Here is an 11,915-nt window from a genome sequence, read left to right on the forward strand (position 1 = left end):
AACAAGCCATGCTTTGTTCCTAGTTATTTTACCCTTTTCTTTCCATCTTATTTCTGAACATCCACTTTATTCTAACCACAGATTTTCCTTTTGGTTTTGGAACTAACTACTAGACATCATTAATTCTGAATTGTCTAAGTTCTTCTTGCATTGCTTCCATCCAACTTTCATCAGATAAAGCTTCTTCCACTCCCTTTGGTTCTATTTCAGAAATAAGAGTTGGAGCACTTAAGTCTCCCTTTATTTTGGATCCGGTACAAATCCCTTCTTCTATATTGCCAATAATGAGCTCTTTAGGATGACTTAATTTGTGCTTCCAATTACAAATGGATTTGTCACTTTCTGCAAGGGTTTGCTAAACATCTATTTTCTTTGATTCATTTGACTTTTCTTCTACTTGACTTTAATCACTAGAAAATTGAGGTTCCTTGGAGGAATCAAACTTCATTAAGTCTGAAACTAGTTCAAACTTTTCAGGTTGAGTTTGATCTTGTTAGTTTTGAACACTTTCTTGAAATTTGACATTCATGGATTCTTTAACAGTTTGTGCATTCTTGTTGAAGACTCTATAAGCTTTGTTTGAAGTAGAATTGCCAAGAAATATTTTTTTTTATCCCATCTTTCTTCAAATTTACTAGGCCGATCATTTTCATTCTTCAAAATAAAACACTTGCAATCAAACATATGAAAATAAGATATATTTGGCTTTTTCCTTTGTAAACTTCATAGGGAGTTTTCTTTAGGATGGACCTTAAAAGTACTCTATTAATTATATAACAGGCAGTAGAAACTATTTTTGCTAAAAAAAACGAGAAGAGACTCTACTTTCTATTAGCAGAGTTCTAGCCATCTTCTGTAAAGACTTATTTTTCCTTTCTACAACTCCATTTTATTTTAGAGTGTATGGAGAGGAGAAAATATGTTGTAGACTATTCTCATCACAAAAATTTGCAAAGTCTTAATTTTCAAATTCTCTCCCATGAATAGTCTTTATACTTGAAATATCATAACCTTTCTCATTCTGAACATTCTTAGCAAATTTTGAAAAAATATGAGAATGTTTCTATTTTATTTGCCAAGAAGATAACCCACATGAATCTCGAATAATCATCCACGACTAACAAATAGTATTTCTTATCACCAATGCTTTGTGTTTTAGATCCATGTGAAAAAGCTACAAGATGAGGTTAGTGGAAACTTGATTTATAGTTTTAAATGAGCTTCTAACCTATTTTTCCAAGATACATGGAGTACACAACTCAAACTTCTGGTACATCATATTGGGAAGACCACAAACCAGCTTCTTAAATGATAGAGCAATATGTTTCATACTCATATGTCCAAGTTGGCATTCCTAGAGATATGTTTCATCTTGAATTGAGATAAGACATTGAGAGCTTTCTAAACTTATGTCTAGAAGATAAATATTGAAATGTCTTTGCCTAGTGAAAGTTTAAGAGAAGTCTCAACTAACTCCAAAACAAACATCAAATTGGAAATTGATTTTGAATCCTATATCATATAGCTGGCTTATGCTCAGAAGATTGTAATTCAAACTTTTCATCAAGGAAACATTGTTGATGATCAAATTTCAATCCTCATTGTTCTATGTCCAATCATTTTTCCTTTGTTGTTCCCACCAAAGAAACATTTCCTCTTTTTTATTGTTTTAGTGTTACAAAACTGCTTGAATCTCCAATCATATGTTTAGAACAATCACTGTCCAAGTACCATTTGTCTTTTTTTTTTCTTTTTTTTTTTAACATTAACCTATAGTCAAAAAGAAATCTCAAACTTCATTTGGTATCCAAATTTTCTTGGGTCTTGTTGAGATAGTTTTAAAAATAGCATTTGCCCAATCCTTCTTAATGAATCTCCAAATTTTAGGACATTCATTCTCAAAATGTTATGAGCTATTACATTTAGAACATTTAAGAGCATTGCAACCAACAAGTTTTACAAAAACTTCTTGAAAATGATTTTTGTAAGAAGATTTTGGAGGTCTTTGTCGAAGTCTCTCATTGACTTTAGGAAAATCGATCAAAAGAGTACTTTCTTTACTCAGACCCAAACCATATTTGTTATAATAGGGTATTTGAGTTGAAATGATTTTCTTTAAAGTTTTTTTATTCTTTGGAGAACTTTGTAGAAATATCTAGAATTTCATTTTTCAAACATTCATTTTCTTTTGAAAGAGAATTAATATTTTCTTTCAAATCATCAAAATCATTTTTAGATTCTCAAACTTTTCTTTTCAAGAATTATCCTGTTGCTTGAATTTTGAATTTTCTTTCTTTATTTTGGAGATCCTTTTAATAGAAGATTTGATGTTTATGCAAAGTTCATCTATATACTTAGAAACTTTAATAAGAATTTCTGAATGAATTACCTCAATTTCCTTGTCAGATTTTGAGTCTATGTTATAGTTTGACTCTAATTTTGAGTTTGATTCTGAGTGAGTCATTAGATAGATATTTGCAAACTCCTCTTCACTTTCCTCACATTTGGTGTCACTCCTGGTTTATGTTTTTAGAGCTTTCTTGTATTTTTCATACTTTCCTTTCTTCTTTTTTAGCAAGGGATAGTTAGGCTTGATGTGTCCATTTTTCTTGCACTCAAAGCATATCACATCCTTGCTAGATTTAACATATTCCATTGTTATTTTCTGAAAATTTTGCTTGCTTTGCTTTTCCCAATTCAATCTTCTTCCTTTCCTATTCAGTTTCTTGAATTTCTTTATCATGAGAGCCAGCTCCTCCTCGTCCATATCATCGTCTATGTCTGTATCATCACAATTAACATTAGACTTGAGCACAATTGACTTCTTACCTTTTAGATCCTCCTTATCATTGATCTATTCCACTTCATATGATTGAAGAGTGCCTATCAACTCATTAATAGAAAGAGGCATGATTTTTGTGTCTCTCGGATTGATGTTTTCACATGGTTGGAATCCTTTGAAAGTTCTTGTAGAAGTTTGATAACCTTCATTTGAGCAGAAATTGATTGACCTTGATATGTCAACCCATTTATAATTTCTATAAATCAACTAAATATATCTTCAATAGACTCTCCTGGCTTCATTATGAAGGATTCATCTTGACCAAGTAAGATATTTATTTTTGTCTCTTTTACACGATTTGTTCCTTCATAGGTGACATGAAGTTTATTCCAAACTTCTTTAGCTATTCCACATGAGGAAATTCTATTATATTAAGTGGGAGACAATGCACAATATAAAGAATAGATCGCTTTTGCATCAAGAGCTTGTCTCTTGGTAGTTTCTGCTTGGTTGGATGCTGGATTCCTCAACATCCTTATCTAAGACTTCTTTTCCCTTTTAGGTGTTGAAGCTGCCTTTGATTTGATTCCTCTTTCTACAACATCTCATTCCAAAAGATCTTTGTATCTTAGGAACGCTTTAATTTTACTCTTCCACACATTGTATTCTTTTCCATCAAAATAAGGTGGTTTGGTATTACTCCGCCCTTCCATGAGTCCTGGTGCTAAACAACTAGCCATAGAAGATCTTTAACTTAGAAGTATAAACACTTCAACAGAAGAGCACATAGCTCTGATACAAATTGAAAATGCTAGTATTAACACCTAGATGGGGTGAATAGGTATTTAAAATAAACTTTGACAAATAAATATGGAATAAAATAAGTTGCAAGTAAAATATGAAATAGGATCAGAGTCTGATTAAATGAGCCACCAGAGTTTTGGTGAAAATTCAGAATTATATAATAGATGAAATAGATTTTTGTGAAACTTTTTTTTCCAAAAAAAAAAAAAAAATGCAACGGATAAAGCTGAAAAGAGTTAATGGAAGAGAAAATTGCCCATGAGATTTTTAGTAGTTTGGCTTAAATCAAGCATATATCTACTCTCTCACGCCGGCAGCCTTTTGGATGAAATTCACTAAAGTATCAATAGAGAAGTACAATATTTCGAGTACAAACACTTATTGAAAGATTTCTTTCTCTTTCACTAAGTCACTTTTCTTGTGATTTTCTCTCTTGAATGCAATTTGTAAGAGCTGTCGTTGAAGAACAAGTGGTTCGAATGGTTTCAGGCTTTGGAATTTCAATTTTCATGCACAATCTCAATTAGACTGAATGACCTCCTTAAATACTCATCCACACCTTACTAGCCATTGGCATTCTCCAAAGCAATTTATTCCAATCAATTCATTGGACATAATCGATTAAGGAAATCTTATAGCCATTTGAAGATTGAGATAAAAATTCATTGATTTTGGTCACTCATACAATTAGAATCTAAGTTTCCATACGTAGATGTTGTCTTTAACATTGATTTCATCAATTTGTGATTGATTCCATCAATGTATTTATAAAATGTAAGTGAGATTCTATACCAGAAAGCCATATATTAAAGAATAAATCCCTATTGTGTTCATACTAAATCCTTGTCGCAAGATCAATAAATCTGAGTTTGATTATGTTTTCATTCAGAATTTGATTTCAATTTGGATTGTGTTAGAGTGAGAAAGGCTTCTGGAACAAATAGACTTTGACAAGAGTCTATGATATGACTTTAGAAGTTTACTATTCTTCAGAATAAAAACAAGAACAAGAAAGTTTTGTCAATTTCAAAACTTAGTAGGAGTTTTATCAACAGGTTTAAGTAAAGTTCATTTATATATTTAGAAATTGTAATAAGAATTACTAAATGACTTATCTCTATTTCCTTGTCGAGTCCGAGTCTAAGTCCGAGTGAGTCATTAGACAGATATTCGCAAACTCCTCTTCACTTTCTTCACATTCTGTGTCACTCCAACTTTATGCTTTTAAAGCTTTTTTTGTATTTTTCATACTTACATTTTTTTTTCAGCAAGGGACAATTATGCTTGATATGTCCCTTCTCCTTGCACTCAAAGCATGTCACATCATTACTAGATTCAACATCTTCCATTGATCTTTTCTGGAAATTTTGTTTGCTTTGCTTTTTCTAGTTCAATCCTTTTCCTTTCCTATTTAGTTTTCTAAAATTCTTTATCATGAGAGCTAGCTCCTCGTCATCCATGTCATCGTTTGTGTCTGTGTCATCGGAATTAGCATTAGACTTAAGTGCAATTGACTTCTTACCTTTTGGATCCTCTTCGTCATTGATTTGTTCCACTTTGTGTGATTGTAGAGTGCCTATCAGCTCATCAATAGAGAGAGTCATGATTCTTTGTGTCTCTCGGATTGATGTTTTCACATAGTTCTAGTCTTTTCAAAGTTCTCGTAGAAATTTGTTGACCTTCATTGGAGCGGAAATTAGTTGACCTTAATATGCCAACCCATTTACAATTTCTATAAATTGATTGAACATATCTCCAATAGACTCTATGCTTTATTTTGAAGAATTCATCTTAACTAAGATATTTATTTTCATCTTCTTTACACAATATGTTCCTTCATAGGTGAGATGAAGTCTATCCCAGACTTATTTAACATTTTCACATGAAGAAATTATATTATATTCAATAGGAGACAAAGCATAATATAAAGAATAGCGGCCTTTGCATCAAGAGCCAATCTCTTGGTAATTTCCACTTGGTTGGTTTCCTCAGCATCCTTGTCTAAGACTTCTTTTCCCTTATCAGATGTTGAAGCCGCCTTTGGGTCAATTCCTCTTTCTACAACATCCCATTACAAAGGATCTATGGATTTAAGGAATCTCTTTATTTATTCTTCCACACACTATATTCTTTTCCATCAAAATAAGGTGGTCTAGTATTGCTCCGCCCCTTCACGAGTCCTGGTGTTAAACAACTAGCCATAAACAATCTTTAGTTTAGAAGTATAAACACTTCAACAGATGAGCACAGGGCTCTGACACCAATTGATAAAACTAGTACAAATACCTAGAGGGGTTGAATAGTGTTTAGAAGAATTTTTGAAAATTAAAATAAATTTCAAGCAAAGTGTGAGAATCAAACATAGTTTGATAAACAAGTCACCAGACTTCTAATGAAAATTTATAATCAAATAAGAAATGGAATAGATTAAGCATATGTCTACTCTCCCACGTCTACTCTCCCACGTTGACAGCCTTCTGGCTGGAATTCACTATACCATCACTAGAGAAGTGCAATATTTCAAGTGCAAACACTTAGTGGAAGATTAATTTTCTATCACTAAGTCACTCTTCTTGTGATTTTCCTCTTGAATACAATTTGTAAGAATCATCGATAAAGAATAATTGGTTGGGAATGTTTCCGACTTTGGAATTTCAATTTTCATACCATATATCAAGTATATTGAATGATCTTTTTAAATATTTCTCCACGCCTCACTAGCCGTTGGCATTTTCCAAAGGAATTTCTTCCAATCAATTCGTTGGATAGAAACGGTTAAAGAAATCTTATAGCCATTTGAAGATTGAGATGAAAATCCGTTAATTCTGGTCGCTCATACAATCAGAATCTAGGTTTCCATAAGTAGATGCTTCCTAGAAAGGAACTTATCTTCAAGATTGATTTCATCAATTTTTGATTGATTCCATCAATGTATTTATTAAAGGTAAGTGAGATTCTTCGTCAAAGAGCTAGATATTGAAGAATAAATTCTTACTACATTCATTTTGAATCTTTGTCGCAAGATTAATAAGTCTGAGTCTGATTATATCTTCGTTCTAGACTTGGTTTCAGTCTAGATTGCGTTAGAGTGGGAAAGACTTTTGGAATGAATAGACTTTGGCAAGAGTCTACGATATAACTTTAGAAGTATACTATTCTTCACAATAAGAATAATAACAAGAAAGTTTTGTCAACTTCAAAACTTGGCAAGAGTTTTCTCAACACGTTGGTCATCACGATGCCAACCACAATGACCGTATTTTTATCGGTTCTCTACACCAAATCTTTTAGCTACTGTTTTGCATACTTCGATTGCTCATTCCAAAACAATTGTACACCATCACATGTGCCACCATGCACCAACATGTCTTGGACATGGGAAGCCTACTGCTATTCCATGGTGATTTGGACGCCTTCCACATCGTATTTCGGAAAAAAAAAAAAAACAACAACCCATGACTTCTATCCTTTGACAAAGTAGCTCATGAAGTCTCACTGCCAACCTCTCCAAACACGCTGCCAAGTGCCACTAGAAGACTCTACACATGATATCTACTTGCCTCCTAGTGACAAGTGCCTACATGCACCATTGGCCTCTACTCTGCTAATGTCATCCACCACATCATTGCCACATCACCTCTGCTTTGCTGACGTCATCTGACATGTCATTGCCACATCACCTCTTATTGTTGACTATTAAATGGATCAAATCGGACTAGACTGTTGACTTGTTCAGATGGACTATATCATTTAACCGATTTATACTGGACCAGTTGGATCGGTTTCATCACTTTTTTTTTATTAGCTTGATTATTTTCTTATTGGTTTTTGGTGATTTGTGATTGGATCCTAAGGTCTTTTAGCGCACTAAGTTCATTTTGGCCTTATTTTTACCATACATGCTCTCCATGTATTGTTTTCCTCACATTTGTTGTCCAACCGACTATTTCTAACACAGTAAGTACATATAATGTATAAATGTTGTAAGCATTGTCATTAATGTGGTCATATGACATCCCATTTTTATCGATTATGATATAAGCAACCTATTGGGCTAGGCAATCAAATTTGAAGCCAAGGTTCACATGTGCATCCATCTACCAATGCTATTACCAAAAAGACTTCTCCCAATGGATTGTCTATCACTTTCTCATTATAGGATTTTTGTTCCATTGATAATATGGTACTTTTAGCTCTATCTCTCCTGCTATGTCTATCGCTTTAGGTAATTTTGATTCATGGAATTTTAACTCCACTTGTTCAAATCATATGACATTAATTCTACTTTGTTCCGGTCAAAAAGCTTTCCTTTACATGCGCCAACTATTCACATAGCCAATAATTCCCTGATGCAAATCAGCCTACTTGACACATTTCCATATCCACCTTTTCATTACCTAACACTTTTATAGTTTTCAAACTCTCTTTAAATTCAATTTCAGGTGGACAATTATGTGAACTTAGCCTTGATGTTCACTTTTCTCATCATGGTTGTCATGTGCAGGATTTACGGACAAGATAGACCATTGGAATTGGCTATAAAGTAGGACACCTACTTGAGCTTGTTTCCTTAAATATTCTTGACTCTTGTGTTGGTTGTGTTGCCATAATGTCATCTAAAACTTGGCATTCTCAATTAGGTTTTCCTTCTTCTTCTAGTTAAAATCTTTGATATCAAGTGGTCATTTCAACTTTATTGATGGCAAAACTTTAAATTGTTTGTCTGGCCAATTAGGAAAACATCATGCCTTCCCATTTGATTTTAGTGAATCTATCTCTGCTCCCCCTTTGATCTAAGTCACTCTCAATTTGGGGACCTTTTCCAACACGCACCATGGGAGGCTCTTACTATTTTGTCTTTTTGTTTGATGATTACTCTCATTATAGTTGGCATTTTCTTCTGTAAAAATTGACATGACCTTATTTGCATCGACCATGATTTTTTTGCCATAAAAACATAATTTTCTAGAGATTATCAAGATTTTTTGTATTGATAATACCATGGAATATCAAGATGCTAAATTTCTTAGCCCAACACAGTATTATTATTCATCGTTCATGTCTAGGCACTTCCTAACAAAATGGCCCTGAAGAATGTAAGTATATGCATATCTTAGATGTTACAAGAACTCTTTTAATCTCTACCTCTTGTCTGGAATAGTTTTGGGGGGAAGCTTGTCTCACTATTGTTTATACTATGTACCCCATCCCCCATCATAGATAACATTTCTTCTTTTGAGTGTTTCTATGGCAAGGTTCCTTATTATAGCCATCTTTGAGTCTTTGGTAGTGCTTGTTTTGTACACCTTCCACATGAATGCATGATTAGAACCTTGCACTCGTTTAAATTGCTTTCTTGGGTATGGCATTAAGTGCAAAGGATATAAATGTTGCGACTATCTCTAACCATCTTCATGCATCTCATCATGTTTTATTTTGGGAACATAAGATGTCCTACATTCCTTCAAATCTTCTACTCATGTCCCTTTCTTTACCAAAACTTTCGTGGATTTATCCTCAGAAGATCTTGTAGTACCATCCACTCTTGAATTTTCCTCTCCACAAATGTCTTCCTCTCATTTTGATGCAAGCCCATTTGGTAATCCCAATTCGGCAACTTCTCACATGTCAACCATAACCGAGGATCATATGCCTTCAACCATTCTATATACTTCTATTTGTTGTTCATAAATCAATCCCCAGCTCATCTTCATGATTATCATTGTCACCCTGACATTGCTTCTCTTCACAAACCTTGTATCTATAAGGAAGTTAGTAATGATCATCTTTGGTAGCAAGCTATGGTAGATGAGTTGTAGGTCTTGGAAAACTCTCACACATGAGATTTGGTTGATTTGCTTCCTATTAAATTTATTGTTAGTATTAAATGTGTATATAAGATTAAACCAAAGTAAATGGCACTGTGAATTACCATAAAGCTTGGCTAGTGGCGAAAAGTCTAACTTAGGATTAAGTTATTAATTGGGATGAGACCTTGGACCATGTTACTTGTCTTACTTCTATTCACAATCTTCTTATTGTTGATACTGTTAAGCGTTGGCCACTATTTCAAATGAATGTTAAAAAATGCATTTCTTAATAGTGATCTCATTGAGGAAGTTTATATGGTTCCTCCTCCCGGATACACTGATTCATATGATAACGTGTCACGACCCCAACTCCATCTCCAGGGTCACGAGTGACAGGGGTTATTTTTGTGACGTCCCAAGCACATCGTCGTCCCATTCTTTTTATCTTTTCATTAAGCACATACAGAAGCATTACAAACAACACTCGAACAACAATAAGCAGTCAGGAAAACAACCATTTGAAAACATACAATTACATAGTTACATTTACAGGCCCCTTTGTCATAGGCGTTATATTTACAACCCCTACATTTTCTACGCTCCTAAGGCCGGGTAAACCTTAGCTCCTCTAGCAAGACTGCAACTCTCAAAATTGACGTGAGACTTCCATGCCTACAAGACTGAAATGATGAGGGGTAAGTTTTAGGGAAACTCAGTAAGTAAAACCCACTAATTTTTGGGTAGGAGGATGCTTCGCCCATCAACAAGCACATACTCATCAAAACATTAGTCGATGACAGATCAATAGTAAAACAAAAACTTTGTCTTGGATAAAACATGAGGAATCCTCAATCAACACTATGCAAGCATAAACCAATATTCACCCACAACATGAGGAACTCACGCCTCACTCATATGCAAGCATAATCGAAATCCATTTCATAATGCGAGGAAATCATGCACGCGAGGTTCATTTATTAACAGTCGAAATCCATCGACTCTTCTAGAATCCACCGGGCATCCGAACTTAATCGGGTAACATCCCTTAATCGAAGGGTGACGGCTAGAATTATCACAACATCTTGTCCTTTTGACAAGGCATCTTGTTGGCGTGGGGGCATCTTGTTCTCATTAACGAGGCATCCCGTTGGCATGGGGGCATCTTGTTGGTGAGGGGGCAACATTGCCGAATCCATTGGTCGATGGCTAGAAATTAGTCCATCGTGTGACCATGCATTAAGCATCACAATCTAGTTCTTATCTTCACTTTTAGTTCAAGGGTCTAAAGGCATGCCATGCATATGTGTGTGAAATGACTTACCAAAATCGAGACGTTAAGCATGCCGAGCACAAATCAATGATCGCGACTTGATCCAACACGTTTGAGCACCGATCTAGTACCCAACTTGGCTTGGGAGCGATATACCTCGATATCACACCAAGACCATGATAGTTTCGGCCCGTCGTGACATGTTCACCAACCTAGTACTAGATTTGGCTTGGGAACAATACACCTTAATACCGCACCGATACCATGAAAGGACTGGCCCATCGTGACATGTTCATCGACCTAATATCAAAGTTGGCTTAGAAACGATATGCCTCGATATCGCACCAAGACTAAGAAAAGACCAATCTTTCGTGATCCCACTAACATCAAGGCCGACAAAGCCATTTTTTTTGGAGCTTGGGGCGTGAACTAGAACATGCACTTGTGAAAGTGGTTTGAGGAAGTAGCAAGTTTTCACAAAACGCTTTTAAACTAGGTTTGTATCATAGCAAAACCAAAAGTTATCAAATAAACACACAAACCAAGCTTCTTCCAAGCAACTCAAGTCAAAGCACGAGCCAAAGCTCATCAAACAAGGATTGAACTCAATCAAGGAACAAGGTCTAAACTAATCCAAGCAACCACAACCAAACCCCAAGCAAGAACATAGTCACAACATTTCAATCAAGGACTCACTACACACTTGGATTAGCATAACACAACACCCTGACCAAATATTAGTAAGTTCTACTTACTTCACTTCAAGAGACCACCTAGGTGATCGAGCAATGTGCAACCGAACAAATGAGCAAGAGGCGCGTGGCCACAAGAAAGAGAGAGAAGGCGACGGTGAAGGTGAGGTTGAGAGAGTGAAGAAGGAAGATGGGGTGGTGTGTTGTGGGAATGAGGGAGGAAATGCCTCTATTTATAGGCAAATCCTCATGATAATCTATCCAAATGGACCAATCATCTTCATGTAGGTGGACAATCTAGGTTGAGGAGGTGGCAAGCTAAAGAAATGGGTGGCAAGTCTAGTTCCTAGGGGTGACACTTGCTCAACTTTCCATTAGTCCACCTAAGGGGTTGAGTCACCATGGAATAATTACATGTAATTATTATGGGGACACCTAAGCCAATGACTAAGTCTCTCCCATTTAATGTTTGGATCTTGAGTAATCATTAGGCTAGATTTTTTCATATTACAAACTTGCTCTCCAAGTTTTTAGGTTAGGAGGCATTATGGCCTATT

The sequence above is a fragment of the Eucalyptus grandis genome, chromosome 5 (genome assembly GCF_016545825.1).
Source record: "Eucalyptus grandis isolate ANBG69807.140 chromosome 5, ASM1654582v1, whole genome shotgun sequence".
Classification (NCBI taxonomy): Eukaryota; Viridiplantae; Streptophyta; class Magnoliopsida; order Myrtales; family Myrtaceae; genus Eucalyptus; species Eucalyptus grandis.